The sequence below is a fragment of the Phaenicophaeus curvirostris genome, chromosome 1, assembly GCF_032191515.1.
Source record: "Phaenicophaeus curvirostris isolate KB17595 chromosome 1, BPBGC_Pcur_1.0, whole genome shotgun sequence".
Classification (NCBI taxonomy): Eukaryota; Metazoa; Chordata; class Aves; order Cuculiformes; family Cuculidae; genus Phaenicophaeus; species Phaenicophaeus curvirostris.
In genome coordinates this window covers 184,090,516-184,109,927 of record NC_091392.1, presented here as the reverse complement: position 1 = coordinate 184,109,927, position 19,412 = coordinate 184,090,516, and the positions used below count along the sequence as shown (strand labels likewise).

The following is a 19,412-nucleotide window of genomic DNA, read 5'->3' as shown; positions in this document are numbered from 1 at the left end:
ATGCAAATAATAACATAGTATCTGAGGTTTTAATCAGAGCTGTGTTAAATAGTGTTTTTAAAAGTGTGTTCTATTGAACATAGCAGTGAAATTAAACATTTTCATATACTATGCATAAAACCCCCAGACTTACACTTCTGAATCGCAAAAATAGCCAGTGGCTAAGGTGCTGACCCTCCCGTGAAAGTCTTGAGCTCAAATTGCTCCTTTCTTTCATTCAGAGCAAGGTCTTGAACCTGGTTCAACCATGTGATTTGCCCTGTCTGCAAAAGACTGCCAAGTCTCTTGCTTGTTTATGCATTCTAGCCACAAATATTGGGTTATTAATTCGAAGTGGAATAGCTCCACAAGAGAAATCAAGGAAGTTCTGCTTCCAAATATCCAAATTGTTATAGTTTAATTTTCTATTTAATGCTGTTTGTCTGCTGTGGGTGAGGCAGATCAGAAAGTTACGTTTCAGCTCTGAAAAATCTTTTCAGCAAAAATCTAGTCAAAACTGATAGACTAATACAAAAACTTTTCTTTAGATAAGTATTTTCTTTCAAAAAATCTATTTGAGTGTAGCTTGAATACAAATATAGGGTTTAAGCTTCATAGAAAAGATGTCAAGTAATAAATTTGACCCATCAGTAATGATGTTTAATAAACACCGTGTACACTCTTCATTCTTTCTGTCATTCTCTCTAGGTAGTTCTTTCAGTTACAGAGTGTTAAAAAATGTAATTTTTCATGTTCATCGTTCTTATATCCTTATACCTTCAAAAGAAATTACCATTTCCTGGATGATGATAGAGATGTATTTATTTTTTAAGGTGGTAGAAAGTATAGAAATTCAGTCTTACGGAAATCCTGTAGTATAACGCCATAGGTGTCTGGTGGAAATTACAAAAATTACATTTAGAAGATTATGATATGACTAATACAAAACAGCCTCAGTCCATAATGAATACTCATGTTATATCTAGTTGAGGCTTAAAGCTGCGTGTCTGGAGACTCGAGCCTGATTTAAATAAGTGCAATTTTCAGTTCTTTTAATGTCTTTGAATTTTTTAATAATGTTGTTGCTCAGGTTCAAGAAGGGCTGCTGACACTTTGCAGGCTTAAGTCTGTTCCTGGTCACTAACTTTCTCAGGAGACCATCTCTTCTTTGGGCCAGATAACTCTCCTCTCCTGGATTGTTGACGGCATCCTAAATGGCAGCAGACAACTGCTGCAGCTTTTTTTTGCCCTTCAGTCAATGATAGTTTTCGATGGGCCATGAAGCAGCTTGACCCCTTTGACAAACCTATCAAATTTCTTACATTGAGCAAAAGAAACTTTTTATTTTATTCCTGTCATGACACTTCCCTGGTGTGCCTGTTTCTCAATTACTTGCAGTACTGCTTTCCCACTTTCAGCACTTGCCTTGTTTGGTGCAGCTCTTGGCCTGGTTGTATTTTAGCTGCAGTCTGCTGCTTAACCTAGAGAAGAGTGGGCATGGCAACAACACAAGGTCTCCAAGTGGGGTTCGCTATTTACAGGAGCCGATCAGGAGGCAAGTGGCCTTGTGCTGCAGGTCTCGCTGTGTGTGCCATGCCAGCTGTGTGATCCACCACAAAAATGATCCTTCTGTCATGAGACCTAGTAGACTGTGAATGGAAAGCGCCTGGGATGGCAGGAGATTGAGGGACGTGCCCAGTGGGAGAGCCTCTGAGCCTTGTTAAGAACTAAGGTCACTGGTTCCCAGTGGGCAGATTTAAGAGGCTTCAAGTGCAGAAAGTAGAGAGGGGTCTCATTAAACTGCTTAGGCACAGAAGGCAAAACTGTTTGTTAATTAGGTAGCTCCTCCAATTCTCTGTGTGATGGCAATTGAGGTGGGTTCTAAAATACTTCTGGTCGTGGCCAGCAGGAGACACAACAGCCCTCAAGTCTGTGTTTTAATTCCTGCCAGTTACAGCATTAGCATTCTCTTTATAAGCTTCTCTGTGCCCCAGAAGATACAGCCTGAATGGCGTACAGAGTTGCTTAAAAACCCCAATAGGCTGACACTTCAGACTTCTAGACCTCTGTAATGACTCCATCATTTCTGGAAGAGTGTTCCCAGTTCAGAAGGCACACTGCTGGTCTCCTGTCCACCTCTTGAACTGAAGACCATTTGTTGTAACACTGAAGTAGGGAGATCGATCTCAGGCCAGGAGGGGCAGGGGAAGAAACAGGCAACCATCTCTGCATGATAAATAATTGGGCCTTTTGATATCCAAATTGGATAAGATAGGTAAGAAACTATTTGAGGGGGGATGAGTATGATTCTTAAAAAGCTTCAATTCTCTATCACATACACAATCTGCGGATATTGATTTACTGGTAATTGTAGCATACAGTGTGTGTGTATATATATATATATATATATGGACGGGGGGGTTATCTCTCTTGAAGACAACATTTTATTTTATGTTCTGTAACATAGTTTCTAGTGTAATAGAAATAATAAGGTCTCATTTTGTGAAATATGACCCATGCGCAATGCTTCTACAACATCGCAAATTATTGAATCACCCTATTTTCTCCTACATATCTTTAAGTAAGAATAATAGATTTCAAAATACATCTCATTAGTGCAGTGTAAGTCTTGTTTGTGCTCTTAAACCAAACTAATTCGGTTTTCCTCATTTTGGCAATTTGACACTTCCTAGGTATCTTCATAATAGCTTGCCCTAAATATACTGATATTCCCTTTTTTAATTCCAGCTTTATACCAAAATTAGAATTCTGCAATTCTTTTCTCATTCAGTGAGAAATTGATGAATTGGTTATTTCTTTGAAGCATTGCCAGTTTTTCAGAGTGAATATGCAACATTCGATTTCCTTGAACTCAGGAAGAATCAAACAGGCTGTTTCATAGCTTAGCATTCAAAGCTTCTTTCAGCCAGTGCTTACCCTTAGCTTTTTTCAGGGTTATGGTCTTCTTGTCACAACATATGCTTCCTTCTGTCTTCTCTGTCAGTTTCATATGGTGCTTCTCTTCCTCCCCATCTGTTTCTCTCCCCATAATCATCTTTCTTAAAAAAAAAAAAAAAGGTAGTGAAACCTGTCTGTACACACAGTTTAAATTCTTTATTAGCCATATGCATGGCTTTGTTTTGGGCCAGTTTGGAATATTCTCTTATCTCAACTTCTTGGTTTAATCAGTTATCTCAACTTTTCAAAAACTTTTATTCAACAGTACGGCATATATAGCTCTGCCTTACAGTTTCTACAGGTTTAAGGCAATTTAGGGCAATACGAAGAGTTCTGAGTTCCAGTTTGTGTTTTAAATCTCAGTATGAAATACTTGTCAAAGATATTTTCGCATGATCAGTGTTTATATACACAGGAGGGTTACTATAATGAAGAAAATTTCATTCAAAAATGAAACTTGGTTCTCTTGCTTCCCATGATTTGATGAAAGAGATTCCACTTATATTAAAGCAGCTTTACCAAATAGCAAGTATACAAGGGCTTTTTCTGTTCAAATCCATCTTTGCTTAAACTGGACACCCATAACAAATTAATCATTCATGGTAGAGGGCAGAGCTGTCAAACCCATTCTGTGGTGAAGACCAAATTCGTCTGGGGAGACAGGCTGGAAAAAAGTTTCTTGCTGGACAAGTAGTTCTGCCCTTTACTAGAGCATGTGCTTCTGCAGAGATTGGGTTCTGCTTGGGGCTGTAGGGAAGAGCAGAAAGAGGAGAGCTCCTCATTTCTGAGCCTGTGGAGCTTGGTAGTTAAATAAATTGATTCTGGGACAACACTGCTTCTAAACCAAATGTTTCCAGTTTACGGCAAGGGAGAACAGAACACAGGAATTTAGTGAGAAGGAGTTTCCCTAACAGCCAGCCTTTGGCATGCTCTGACTCCATCACTATACTAGCTGCTGTTTTAAGAAGTTCAGAGAGACACAGAACCTATCCTGTCCCACACTGCAGATTTGCTTCATCTGGTTTAGTTATTCATTCATTTATGGCTTATTTTAACTGCTGGATAGAAATTAGAAGGGGAGCTTTAGAATGGTGGAAAAGATGTAGGACGAGATCCTGTCTACTGGATCCAGCAGTGTGTTTGACGTGCCTGTTGTTAGGCCTATTAAGTCTCTGTTTTTCCACGTACTCTGTAAGAACTATAAATTTTCTGTGTTTCTGGAATTGATGGAGAATTTGCAGAATAAATTCTTCCAGATTGATGTGATGGAACTTATACATTTCTCAGCTTAATAATTAGCTAACCTTATTACTAGTTCCAAATATTTAGTTCTGAGATAATCTCATTACAACAAAATATTAAGAAAATGCTTTTCTGACTTCTGTTGGCTTTACTTAACAGCGCTACTTAAGATATCATGATACCAGCAAATATGTCAGCATTATTCACATTTTCAGTCCAGTATTAGTCAGCCTTCTGTAGCAGGTTTTAAACATAAATATGAGTGAGACTATTTTTCTAACCTACTCACTCTTTTGTTGTATTTTACTATTTCTATCCCTCTTGTTACCTTTCTTACTATGTATTCACCTTTGTGCTGCTCCTGCTGCTCTGCCCCCACTGTATTACATCTGCTACCCATTGCATACCCTCTTCCTTCATCCCTCCCTGACTGCTTTCCACTGTGGTAGAAAGACAGAGACTATTTGCAGGAGCTCTTGCTAATGTTGCTGTGGCATTTGATGAGCGCAGTGAAAAAAGGGGGATAAAAGAATTCTGTATCATTTACTAATAGGAAGTTTGATGTAGTGTGCTATTTGCAGCATAGAGATACCTGCCAAGAAAGGAGTATTGTATAACTGGAGAGGGGTTACACGAGTGACTGCACAGTTTGCTTATTTATTCAGGTTTGTATTTATGCAAGGCTACTCGGTTGTTTTGAACTCTGATACTGTTCACTATGGATTTTTTTTCCCACAACTAGAAGAAACCTCTGAAGAAAGTAATTTCTTTGGAAAGGATTGCCTTTTCCAGTGTTGGGAAATTCATGGTACTCAGGGAAAACATTCAGCTCTACAGAAAGACTTGGTTATCTCTAGGAGGTACAGTACACTGTATTTCACATTAAAGAAGGAAGGCTTCTGCATTTTCTTTCACATTATTACTTCTGCAGTAAGAGAATTATGTCTTTCTTCTTGACTCTTTTTTTTTTTCACTTCTCTTCAATATGTTCTCTGTTTCTGCCTAAAATTTCTTTTTCCCTTTTTGCTTCATGGCAAACACAAAGAGGAAACTGTGGCAATGTTGTTTTTCTTTAAGTTTTAGAAACAAGAGATCTTTGCATGTCAGTAGAGACTTTACCTGGTACTGAAATCAGAATATATGAGGTCTGACAAAAAGCCCAAGACTAACCCTATAGCTCAGGAACCAAGAGTGAGAGGGGAGAGCAAAAGAGATGGTTATGGAACATGTTCTAAGCTGTCACAGTACACTCAGTACAAGGGGATATAAGTTCAGATACAGATGTTTTCTTACCCTTGATTGGAACACGTCAGTGTGCAAGAATGAACAGCAAGTTAACACCAGTTTTCTTGTGAAACTGAAGAAATTCACAATGGAAACTTTTGAATTACTGACTGAGACTTACAGTAAGAGATCCTGAAGATCAAGTCAGTGCTCAAAGGAACCAATTTTGTGTCAGCTGAAAATGTAAAAGTAAAAATGACAGACAGCAGGTCTCAGCAACCTTTCAGAAAGTGATCCGCAGAATTGCTTTGAACCTTGATAGCTGTGTGTTGACTCAGAAGGGGACTATTTTGAAGGCAATCGTATTGAATTTTCTTAATTTGTTAAATGAGAAGAATTACAGGCATTGTCTCTGCGGTTTTATGCTGCACCTCGTATATCCAAACTGCATACCATCAGCTTACTATTTATATTTTATTGTAACAGTAACAAAGGAGTCTTGAAGTATACATATATTAAGAGGAAGCCCAACCTTAACAAACTGAGAGGTTCTTCTGCTCTTTCAGAAGTCTACCCGTAAAGCTAGCATGTACACATGCAAACATTCAGCTTCCACGAAACCAATCACAAGAACAGCTGTAATGGTTCAGACCAGCAGTCCATCTAGCCTGTAATTTTCAACTGTAAGTGAATGCTTAAGAAACAGAAAGGTAAGACAAGTATACACAATAGATCCATCTAATACTCATTCAGACTCATTGAATTTTCAACTCAGGATTTCCTAAGAAATCTAAATTTCAGTCAGTCTCAATTTTTAAGTTTCCTCATCTCAGTAAGGCTTCAAAGTCCAGCTGCTGTTCTTTGCATTTTCCTTCTAGTTCCTGCAGTGGAAACAGCCTCTTTAGTGGATATCAGCAGAATGAACTAACAGTTCCTGGTATTCAGCAATGTTTCTAGCATCAGTACTCTTACTTTCCCTTCTTTCAATTTAGATAGAAGTAGAAACTCAGTATAAACCATGAGGGATGAATTACTTATTAGGCAGATTACATTTCCCTCATGCTAGTCTCAATTTTTCTCCCATGCCTATCTAGTAATTCCTGTGCAATATAGCAGTGGATTTCTCGTCTTCCCCATATGTCAGAATAGAAATCAAAGAATAAAAAAGAACAAAACCCACAGATTAGAAGAGTCTGAAAAAGTAAGTTTTATGTTTCTAAGAAAGCCTCTTATTTTATCTGAAATGAAAATTCTTCTTAGGTTGAGAAACGTCATATTTTTTAGTCATAGAATCATAGAATGGTTTGGGTTGGAAGGGACCTTAAAGATCATTTAGTTCCAACCCCCCTGCCATGGGCAGGGCCACCTCCTACAAAATCAGCCTGCCAAAGTCCCCATCCAACCTGGCCTTGAACGCTTCCAGGGAGGGGGCATCCACAACTTCCCTGGGCAACCTGTGCCAGTGCCTCACCACCCTCATCATGAAGAATTTCTTCCTAATGTCTAGTCTAAATCTGCCCCTCTCCAATTTAAAGCCATTCCTCCTCATCCTATCACTACATGTCCTTGTAAAAAGTCCTTCCCGGGCTTTCTTGTAGCCCCTTCAGGTAGTGAAAAGCAGTTGTAAGGTTTTCCCAGAGCTTTTTCTTCTCCAGTCTGAACAACCACAACCCTCTCAGCCTGTCCTCATAGCAGAGGTACTCCAGCCCTCTGATCATCTTTGTGGCCTTCCTCTGGACCTGTTTCAACAGTTCCATATCCTTCTTATGTTGAAGATTCCAGAACAGGACACAGTACTCCAGATGAGGTTTCACAAGGGAGGAATAAAGGGGAAGAATTACCTCCCTTGACCTGCTGACCACACTTCTTTTGATGCAGCCCAGGATATGGTTGGCCTTCTGGGCTGCGAGCACACATTGCTGGCTCATGACAAGCTTCTTGTCAATCAGCACCCCCAAGTCCCTCTGAACGGGGCTGCTCTCAATCACATCATCCCCCATCGTGTACTGAAATTGGGGATTGCCCCGACCCATGTGTAGGACTTTGCACTTGCCCATGTCAAACCTCAAGACTTTCACACAGACCCACTTCTCCAGCTTGTCCAGGTCCCTCTGGATGACAACTCATCCATCTGGTTTTACCACTACACCACTTGTTGTCATCTGCAATCTTACTGAGGGTGCACTCGGCCTTGCTGTCTGTATTATCAATGAAAATATTAAACAGCCCTGGTCCCAGTACAGACCCCTGATCCACCTGCCGTGGATCTCCATCTGGATGTGGAGCCATTGACCACTACTTTCTGAATGTGACCAGTAAGCTGTTGTAGTACCATTACACTCCAGTTTGCCTGTATCTGCCTTAGAGTTACTGCAGTCTGGGCACTTGGTTGCAGGTGAACCCTCAACAATGCACAATTCTGCTTAAGTTTGTTTCATGCTATAGCTTTACTGGTGCATGCTAAAATGATACTGTAAACACAGTCAAGTACTTCCCAGAACCACTCTGCAGGCTCCTATTCCCTCTACTAACTTGCAATCTCTTGTTGCTTAGTATCTGTGCTTGAATTGTTTTAAAGACTTTTGTCTCTCATTTATCTTACAGATTTTAGACTTTTTAGAGTAATTTTGAATTATTATTCTCTTGCTCTGTTCTTACAATTCTCACAGCTTGTTGTCACCTCACATTTTTTTGTGGATTTTGTCTGATTCTTCATCAAAGTTTGTATTGAATTGTTTGATACAGCACAATTCAGGAAACAAGCCATACCATCTTCTGCTTGAAAATGTTCCCAATCTGGGAAATAGAAAAAATGTATGCACCAAATGCTTAAGCTCTTTTAAAAACTATTAAATATAAATAACTAATATGATTTGACCTAGATAGCTGAATGTAATGTATCATAACATCCCAACAGAAAAAAAACTAAGTATCGGAGCATTTATATACATTATGGAGACTATGGTCAACCTAGCATACATGTGTATACAAAACATACATCTTTTTATAACTTCTTCCTTTTTTTTTAAGGTCTTTTAATAAATACGTCCTTTACCACCCAGTCCAGTTGTTTGGGTTTTTTATTTATTTGCTTAAAAAAAAAAATTAAATATCTCACACTTCCATCCTCTTTCAGAGATGGTGGTAGAAAATTTTCTATTATATCTCAAAGTGCGGTACTACTTTTTTTTTTTTTTTCCATTTTAACATTGCCTAGATTTTCCATAATTAGGTTTCACACCTGTTTCTCAACTTCAGAGGAAGGAAACTATTATGTGCTAAGCAAAAAGTATTTCTTTCTTCATTTTCTCAGCAACAAAAGTTGATTTTTCTTGGCAAACTTCTGTACACCAGCCTAAGTTTTGTCTTCTGATTACTACGATTTCCTCAGTTCCCATATTTCTCATTTTCCTCATTGCAATGTGTAATCAGCTAAGATATGTAACAGACTGATCCTTTTTTCTTGTGTCCTCTCTTGTTTCCCCCCCAAACCCTTCTTCCCAAGAGGGTGGCAGTCAACCTTCCAGACTTTTTTTCCTATTTTTGCTTCTCTGTGGTACAATATCATCTTCCTTCAAACTAGTTTAGAGCTTTCTTAAGTCAATGCATCAATCATAGAGGTCATCTGATGCTAAAGAGAAAATCCGTTATCTCTACATAGCAGATTTTTGGTTTGGTTCATAGTTCCAGGTTTGGGGAAATCAAAGATCTCCTTTGAGCTGTGTCTGTTCCATCTGTATCATCTGCAGCCTTCATCTGTCTGTACCTTTACCATCAACAAGAAATATTCTGTGCTTGTGCATATTTCACTTTATCTCCCCTCACTCTCTCTACAATAATTTCTAATCTGCTTGGAGTCTTAGCTTGCAATATTACTACAGAGGAGAAATTGTCAAATCAGTGTCTAACTGCTGCTCCAAAGTGCCACATAAGAGGCGCTGTTTTCAGGTGTGCAGAAGAAACATGGTTTATTTGGACATAGAGGCCAGTAACCAAAGCCTTGTCCATTCCTTCTTGCCTTAATGTAGCTGAGTAGGACAGTTCCTTGGGTTTGGTGTTTCCGTATGCATTTTATCAGCACAGCCTGTATATTCACAGTTATTAAACTATGAAGATCATCTTTACACAATTGATTTTTTGGATTTCTGAAAAATATTCCCCACAACCACTTCTCTTTCAGCTGATCACTGCTGAGGTTTTTGAATTTTTTGGTTTGTTTTATTTTGTTTTTTAAAAGAGTGCAATAGTAAGTTTACACAGGTTTATTTTGACTGATTCAAGAACACCGTGTCTGTCATAGATTTCAAATGACTTGAAGGAGGTTGCTGTACTTGATCATACTGCTTTCCTTATTGAAAAAATAGATATGGTAATGCAAAGCATACTTAGAAAGAATAATTAAATCATTCAAGATAGTATACAAAGTACTGTGTAGGTTTGTTTTTTTCTCTGCTTTTACTCAACTTTTTATAGATTTGGTACATTTCTTACTATAGAATTTACTTTCTCTATATAAATGTTTCTTAACCAGTAAGCTCTGGTTTGGGTTTTTTTCAGCAGTACTATCTATTCACATAAAGGTTTGACATATATGTAGATGTATTTATTGTACACCTAGAGACATAAAATATCCTGTAATGACAGACTGCAAGCTACTCCCAACATTTGTGCTCCCCAGAATATTGATATTTTTCATCAATAATACAGGCTGTTGGTTAGGTTGTAAAGCTCCATTACTCATGAGTGTTATATTTTGAAGTAATCTGTCATGGATGTGTTGTAGAGATAGGAGACTATTTATGTTTATGGCATTTTAAGTAACTCAGTAAAACTCTTTAGAATATACAGAAAAGCTTTGTTTACTGTTATCATTGTTCACTTAATCCTATGACCTTGACGTGAGAGTGTGCCTATAAAGCTCCCTGCGGGTAGTTCAATAAAATAGATGAACATCAGAGTCTAATGATTGTTTCAGCTTCAGGAATATACTGCCTTGTGTCATAAATATTTCTTAAACATTCAATAGCACTGAACCATTTTAAAACACAATGATGTAATAAACTATCCATCTGTCTAGATTATTAGAATATCCACAAAAAGATGCATAAACCACATGTACTTCTACTGTTCAATTTGAGAATGATAACCATTGTTTTAAAAAATATTCTTTATATGCAATGCCAATAAACTAAAATTTAAATGAAGTTATTTCTTAAAATATAAATTTACTTATTTTTCTGATTCTTGAGGTTTTTTCCTACTCTCTCCTGGTAGCAAATTATGTTTATTGGGTGGGAATGTGCTTTGGTTTTTTCACAGTCACAATCTGGGTCTAGGAAAGATTAAAGTGTAGGAAATGTCTTTTGATAATTTACTAGAAGTTATGGTTTCATTAATGGTAGGAAGCAATAAAAAAGTACATAAAGAGGAAGCTAAATTTGACGTCTCTTAGGCCCAATTTAGAAATCCTACTGAAGCCTTTGGGATACTTTGCCATAAGAGGGCCTTAATTTTTATGCACAATATATCTTGTGCTGTGTGAAAATGTGGAGGAAAGTAAAGCATGATATATTTGCTTCATGGTGAGTAGAAGTGTTGCTTTGGTATTATTAAAAAAAGTTAATTTTACTTTTTTTTTAATGTATAGACATTACATTTTCCAATTTCTATTAGCTAAAAATGCAACATTTTCAGAGACATAGCAGTCTTTCACACTGAATAGTACCCCAGCCTCTTGCGTTTTCTGGAATAAAAAGTGACGTTTTCAAAGTTGATGACAGCTTAATAGTAGAGGAAATTTATTTAGTGAACTTCAGACAATATTTTCATTGGTATAGTTTCATACTGAACTGTTGAGCTAAAAATCTATGAAAATTAATTAAGTGAAACCTGTCAGGAAAGAACAGCCAGAAGCAGGAGCAGGATGTGATATGTATCCACCAGAACAAAATGGAATCTGCTATCCTTTCTGGTTTAGCGTCAATTCAGTACCACTGAGAAGCATGAGAGAATAAAAATACTCCCCACCTTAACTGGCCAAATCAAAAAATTATTTCTTTTGTAATAGTCTTTCTATTTCAGATCATCATAAAGAGCTAATGAAAATCTCTGTTAGTGTTCTCTTAGAGGACACAGATACACAAACTGTTTAATTGTTCCCCAAGTATGGATTAGTTTTCATTTTTAACAGTCTTGGAATTAAAAACATAGAAAAACTGTGATTGGAAACTTGTGAAAATGAACACCAATTCCTCTGATAATGGTCTTAATGAAAACTATACTATCTATTAGATATTAACAAAGATGTTGATGTAAAGGTTTGAGGCCTGATGGAATAAAACCAAAGTATTAAAATTAGTATAAAATACTGGAATTTATGTACAATTCAGTAGTGTTAAAGGAATATTACTAACTGTCTTTAAAAACAAGGAAATTACTTTTTACATAGAAAATATGTTTTTCTACTTGTGTAAATGGCCAGTTAGCGTATCAATATACTCAGGCTTAATTTTCAACTTATTTTAGGGAGTAATGATACTGTGTATGTTGCTACTTTTGTTTGGTGATGAATATGTTCTCTTCCCTGGAAAGAAACAGACATGTTTCTTTCTGAATTTACATCCAGTAGAGGCCAGGTACATAAATTTTTCTAATGTGTTGTGTCACAGAAGCTAAATATGTTGGTTTCCGGCTATGGCATTCCCTATATATCTGGATCAATTTTTTTTATAAACTGTTGCCAAGTTACGAAAGGTACTATTGCCAGCTGTACATGGAAGTTCAAAAGGTTCTTCTGGTCATCACTAAATTTTTAACAGAGGCCTCTTAGCATGTCTTATTCTGAAACCACTAGAATAGCTCTTTTATTTCAGTGACACAATGACAAATTACTGAGGATGGTGGTCTCAATGGAATATTTATTTAAAGAATTCCACTTCTTTAAAACTATCAACAAATTCTCAATTTTTGTACACTAAAAATAAAGAAATGTACTTCTAAATTCTTGTTCTGTAGTATTAGGATTAATAAAATACATTTACTTTTCCCTTTATTTTTTTAAAATTAACTTCTCACAATCCCCACAGTAAAGTTCTAAGCCTACTATTTTCTAAAAAGCAGACGTTCCTTAGGAAAAAATCTCAGCTGTAAAAATGAAAAAGCCACAATGGACATTCCCTTACAAGAAAACTTCTAAGGATTCCTGTTATCAGCCATGATTTCCAAACATTTGTAAGAGGTTAAAGCACAAACATGTTTTGAAGTTGCTTTTAGTAAATAATTGGGTTTCCTGGCTGCTGGCTTCTTGGGTTCTCCATTGGTTCTAATACTCAGAAGTTTTTACTGTTGGTTTTCTCCCCATACCAGTCAGTATTAACAGTTATAAAGGCAAAATACATACCTTCTGCTGGTACTTTTTCAATCATCTTGGAAATTCATAGATAATACCGTCACAGACATTAGAGAAGGATAAAGGTCAGTGAATGATGTAATTGGTATACATGCAACTAAAGGATGGTATTGGTTCCATACCATATGGTGATAAGTTGGTAACCTAGAAGAGATGAACTAAGGTAGAGAGAGGAAGGTTTTTGTACTACGTGACAATTACTCTCTGGCTGAGAAACAGCTGTAGGTATGATGTCATCTTGTAAACCTTTGAGTTTAGACTTGGCAAACAACCAAACTCAGAAGGATCTGGAAGCAGTGGTCCTTACTCCCTGGTTTTTATGTTCATGTCTGACATCAACAGCGAAATGATAAAGTATCAGTCAAGCAGTTGTGTTATTTTTTTGAGCTACCTGATTTTTAAATCAGTAGGGTTTTTTTAATTATTTTGAGAGCAGAAAAGAAAGGGATGAATCTTCTCCCATTCAGTAATCATGCTCAGCACTCTGCAATTTGTTCTCCTGATGGTAAAAAAGGCAATCAGCAAAAAAATCAAGAAGTTTTAGTAGTCCAACATCAGTGCAGAAGCACTGGAGTTTGAAGTCTTTTATGAGCTTGAATAATTTTCAGGAATTCCGAGGAAGATGAATTTCCATAATGGCAATTCTAAATTCTGATATGTTTCCACATATGTTTGCATCAAGAAGGAGCAAAACTCTTAGGGTCACTACCTGGTTTCATGAAGGAGGGAAAGTGCTGGTGTATTCCAAAATTTACTCTGTACTTATGTAACAACTTGCATTCTTTTACTTTTCTAAACCAGTCAGCAATAATGAAGAGGTAACACAGTTCACAGGATTTAAAATCATGGTGTCTGCAGCCCCTTCCTCAGATTTCTCCCTAAACACAATTATAAGTGCAATTCAATTTAGATCCAATTGTGTGCTGTCTTTTGCAGTACCTAGGTGTTGCCTGCCTTCAAACACTTTGCTGTATTTTCATTCAATAAGAAATTTTTAAATGACACTATACTAAGTAGTTTTTACTCTTCAGTATATAGAAAGCAAAGGAACTTAATATGCATAATTTATCTAGACATTTCAGGAATTGAGATCAGAAATTAAGATATAAAGTATTGTAAAATGCTGTTTGGTTTTGTGTACTGAATTAAGTGATTGGCCTCATACATGCATTGGTCCTGTAGTATGAGTTAACTCTCAGAGCATAGTTTTGAATTTTCTTCAGCATTGTTACTTAATTATTTTGATTTTTTGCGGTTTGATTATTTCAGTGAATCATAGAATCTCTATGTTGGAAAAGAACTCTGAGATCATCTAGTCCAACCATACCTGTCCACTACTATATCATAACCTGTAGCACTTCATCTACCTGTCTTTTAAATACCTCCAGGGATGGGGGCTCAGTCACCTCCTTGGCAGCCTGTTCCAGTGTTCGATAACCCTTTTGGTGAAGAAGTTTTTCCTAATGTCCAATCTGAACCTCCTCTGGTCCAGCATAAGGGCATTCCCTCTCATCCTATCACCTATCACTTGGGTGAAGAGACCAACACCCACCTCTCTACAACCTCCTTTCACATAGTTCTAGACAGTGATAAGGTCTCTCCTCAGCCTCCTTTTCTCTAGGCTAAACAACGCTAAATCCCGCAGTCACTCTTCATTAGATTTGTTCTCCAGCCCCTTCATCAACTTCTCTGCTCTTCTCTGGACATGCTCCAGCACCTCAATGTCTTTCTTGTAGTGAGGGGCTCAAAACTGAATGCAATATTTGTGGTACAGCCTCAGCAGTGCTTAGAACAAGGGTGAAATCACTTCCCTGGTCCTGCTGGCCACACTGTTTCTGATACAAGCCAAGATGCCATTGGCCTTCTTGGCCACCTGGGCACACTGCTGGCTCATGTTCAGTCAGCTGTCAACCAACACCCCCAGGTTCTTCTTTGCCAGGCAGCTTTCCAGCCACTCTTCCCCAATCCTGTAGCACTGCACAGGGTTGTTTTCTCCTGTGCAGGACTCTGTACTTAGCCTTGTTGAACCTCATCCCATTGGCCTCAGCCCAGCGGTCCAGCCTGTTCAGATCCCTTTGCAGCGCCTCCCTGCCCTCCAGGTTATCAACACTTCCTCCCAGCTTACAAATTATATACTTGTGCATATTTCTTAAGCAACTGAGTAATGCAGGAATATTTTGCATGTGATTTTGGGGGGGGTGAATGAGAGTTGTTTTTCTGTGGGTCAAGAAAGCAATAGTAGTAAAAAAAGGATGTGTTATTTCCATGATCTAAATGTTCTGTAGCAGCAGCTGAGCAACTCATGGTTATTCAATGCTACATTAACTTTTCCATTAATGCTGGTGCTGTAAAATATGAAGCCCTTAAGCGTTGCGAAGTAGCAATCAGTAGTCTGATTTTTGTTGCTTTACATGGTTGCTGTATATTTGCATGTAACAATCATTATATGGATTATCACCATCATTACTTTTTAGAAGGTTATTCTCTTCTTGTTCTCAATATAGTTAGATACAGACAAGCCTTAACAGAAGAGTCTTTAAGCATATTCACTACAAATGCTATCTTTTTAGTTATTTTCTACTAATATTATATGATGGCAGTACAAGTGTCAACAGGGTATTTTCATTCTCTGTTCTTCTTTCTTTCTTCACTAGTTAAAAAAATAGATAAAAACACAAAACCAAAGATAACCCAAGAAAACAAAGTAGAGATCATGAAAGACCTATTTTTTCCCCTAAAACATTAAACAAACCAGTCCTGTTAGGGGAGAAATTATTTTTCAGAAGTTATTAAATGTTTGCACCAAGAATTTTTTTTGTAACATAATAGACATAATGGTATTTTCAAAAGGCTGGATTTTTTTAAGTGAATAATATATGGTGATTGGAATTATGGTTATTCAGATTTCTTGTTGTTTTTAAATCTTTGTTGAAAATACATACACTTATGGGAATAGTGGATTTAATAAATGCCATTAACAAATCAGAACAGCAATTCATGACACTTCCAAGCAAGATCAACCAAGACATGCCAACCATTCCACTCACTCTCCTCTCCAGAATTCACAGTACAGCTCATATGGGAAAGCAAGATTCTTTCTTCAGCTATGAAAGGAGTCACTTTATGCCCCAAATAATGACATTACAATCTTGGTGGTGCTAGTGAAGTGATACCTCAACACTAAATAAATCATTTTGGTCTTTATCTATCTACCTTATTTTTGCCATCTGTAATGCATGGATTGTGCTGGCAGAGTGGTTTGAAATCTGTCGATGAAAAAAAGAGAAGTCCTAAAAATAGTGCTTAATTTATATTTTAAGAGAAAGGTTTTAAATATTTAGTGCTTCTTTGTTTAAATTTTAAACATGCTTTAGTCATTTAATTCTTCAATGAGTTTTTCCTGTTCCTCAGATTCAATGTGTCCATTGTTTTGATGGTTAAAATCATCATCGTCTGAAACAGCATCATCGTCTGAATAACAGGATGAGTGTCATGATGGCTCATTTAGAGTCCTTACTAGCTGCATGTAGCCATTGCCATTGCACTTAAGAACTGGTTCTAGCATTTTTGGACCAGCATGATATGGCACACCTGATTTGACTAGCAAGTTCTTACTTCTTGTTTTCAGTCAAATTGGTTTGTTTCATTTCCAGGATTTTCTGACCCACCTCTCTGTCTTACAAATATTTTTGTGATACTATTTTTTTTTCTTGTGCAAGTTCAGATGTCTCCATGTTGGTATTATTTGATTTCTGGTATGCATAGTAAGAAGAATTTAGTATCCAAATACTAGAAATAACATTCTGTATTCGATAAATAGAGAGACTATTCATATTGAACCATAAGTCTACAAATAAATTTTACCCTAGTTTCATGGCACTACATGTGCAAGGAAGTTAAGAATTTATTTTATTCTTTCCATTATGAAAATATTACTTGAATTTCACTTACTTAGCGTCTAACTTAATAATCTAGGAATTTTTCACAGTCCTGTTTAGTAATCACTAATATGAATAGCAATGTGTTACCAGAAGGTTCTGAGTGTGTACCTACTAATCTAAACCCTCTTGGGTGCTGCTTGGATCTCATCCCTGGACTGTGTCCTTCCAGCACCAGCATAGGGTTATGATTTTTGGCATTTATTTCTCACATGCTGATGGGAAAATCCTTTCACACTTGTATCCAGGTTTTATTGCCTCCTAAAACCTGTTCAATGTCTTTCCTGTATCAATGACCTGGCTAGATAGTCTACAGCAGTTTGGCACTTAGAAATGTTTGTGGTCCTGTTTAGGCAGCTCATAAAGAGGCATTTTGGGAATGAAAAACAAAGGGGTAAAGAAAAGTCTTTAGTGAGTCATGAGGATGATTAAGGGATTGGAGCATCTCTTTTATGAGGAGAGGCTGAGTGAGCTCCATCCATTTATCCAGGAAAAGAGAAGGCTGAGACGAAACCTTATCAATGCTTATAAATATCTAAAGGGCGGGTGTCAGGAAGGTGGAGTCTTATAAATGGAACCCAGCAAGAGGACAAGAGGTAGTGGGTACAAACTGGAACACAGGAAGTTCTGATTGAACATTAGGAAAAACTTTACTGTTGGGGTGACAGAGCACTGGGACAGGCTGCCCAGGAAGGTTGTGGAGTCTCCTTCTCTGGAGACATTCAATAACCACCTGAACATGTTCCTCTGCAACCTGCTCTAGGTGAACCTGCTTTGGCAGGAAGATTGGACTAGATGAACTCTAGACATCCCTTCCAACCTTGATGATTTTGGGATTCTGTGGTTCAAACCTGTAGATTATGTTTAAGCTTTTTTATTTTTTTTTTTGGAATGAGATACTAGGGATTGAAGGAATACTTTGGAAGAAGAAAAGCTGTACAATTAAAAATTATTTTACTAAATCTGTGTATAAACCCCAATGTTCTTGTGTAGATAGTATTGTGTAAATACAGGCTAAAGATTTTTCTTTCATAAAATAACTGTTTATACTTTAAGAATCATTTTTTTTCTTTGATATCTGGGGGAAAAAAAAACCCTCTCTGAAGCATTAAATGATTCTAGGTTTGGGAAACGACTTAGTGTAAGAATTTGATATTTGCTCTAATCGAATATTTTCACTTGAAGTTTATTCTGTCCTCCTGTTCATTAAAACTGAGTGGAATCTCAAGACACTTGATCAAAAAATAAAGGGAATTTTTATGATCATCTTTGGTATGAAACCAGTTAAAGGATTTAAAGGATTAACAATGCAAGCCAGACTCTTGAGATGAAGAGGCAAAAATATATTACTCAAAATATCATTTTAACAGTGATTAGCTGTTATCTGGAAAAATAGATTTCACTTCACTCAGTAGAACACTATATTTTGTTGAAAATCAAAGTTTACAAAATAAATTTCAATATTTTTTAGTATGGCAGGTGATGAATGTTCTCCCACAGAGGTTATATCAGAAAATCAATATTTGTAAAATTGAAACAGTATAGGTTTGTATTGATCCATGTGGCTAAATCAAAATGAAAGGCTTTGTAACAGCTTTCTTAGGCAGTCTGCTACCCAGTAATGGCAAACTATCAATTTTAGCTTTCCACTGATAAATCAGCTTGAAAATTGGATGTCAATTTTTTCTTTTACTGAAGTAGTGGGGGGTTTTTTATGCCCTCTAACCTTTCTTGATGTGTTAGATTGGTTTATAAGGCTAAGCTCTGCCTTTTTGAAAGCAAGTGTCAAATCTGACATTTAGATATATTTTGAAACAAACCCTAAACTCCTAGAGCCTAATTTTTGGCTGCTAGCTAGCTTGCTGCTATTCACATGTGTGCACCTCTGTGTAAACAAACATGTATATATGTTTAATACTGAAAATGACATTGATTTAGTACTTCAGGTGTATATGTTTCTCTCTTTTCTGATCTCTGGGGTTCACGAAGGTCAGGTCTTCAACTGCAGCTTTTAGAAATTAATGCCCCAGAAACTGTTTTAGCTTTCAGTGGTTAGGAAGATTGATTTTTCTTTAATTGACTGATTTTCTTTTTTTATTTTGTGTTAAGTGAGACTTTATGAAATGGTAACATCAGTTTCAGCTGCAGGTTGTGATGTGTCCTGAAAACCTGCGTAGCTACTCATTGTTTTTAATCATGGAGAAAATGGGATACGTTTGCTTTTATTCAGAAAATAGACAGCAAAATCCTTTCTAATGGTGAGGGTAAACCCTTTAATCTGGGTCAAATGCAGCAGTTTTCATTGACAGCTGACAGTGCCATACCTTCATGTCTGTGCAGCAGAATATAAGTTAGCTCAAGCGGGTATTGATTGTGAAGTTTTCTGTTTTATAATTACTTTTGGCTGTAGAAAAATGTGGTGTGTATTGATTTAGATGGAAGCGTTTGACTAGCAGTTTCCCTTGGCTAACAGTGAGTGTCATCTTTCAGCCATGATAAATGGTAACACTCTGGGTCAGCATAATTACTTGGTGGTGAAATGAACCTCCCGTACCCTTCTCTCTGTCTCACACCAAGGAACCACCATAATCATCTTCATCTGAAAGCCATGATTTACTGAACTCACCAGCCCCCTAATAAAGTCCTTTCCCTTCTCCCCATGG

At 37.1% G+C, this 19,412-nt stretch overlaps 1 protein-coding gene across 10 annotated transcripts in view; it reads left to right on the top strand.

Moving 5' to 3' along the window:
- Positions 1-19,412, top strand: part of NBEA (neurobeachin) — a 499,111-nt gene that overhangs the window by 271,933 nt on the left and 207,766 nt on the right. The window lies entirely within an intron of this gene.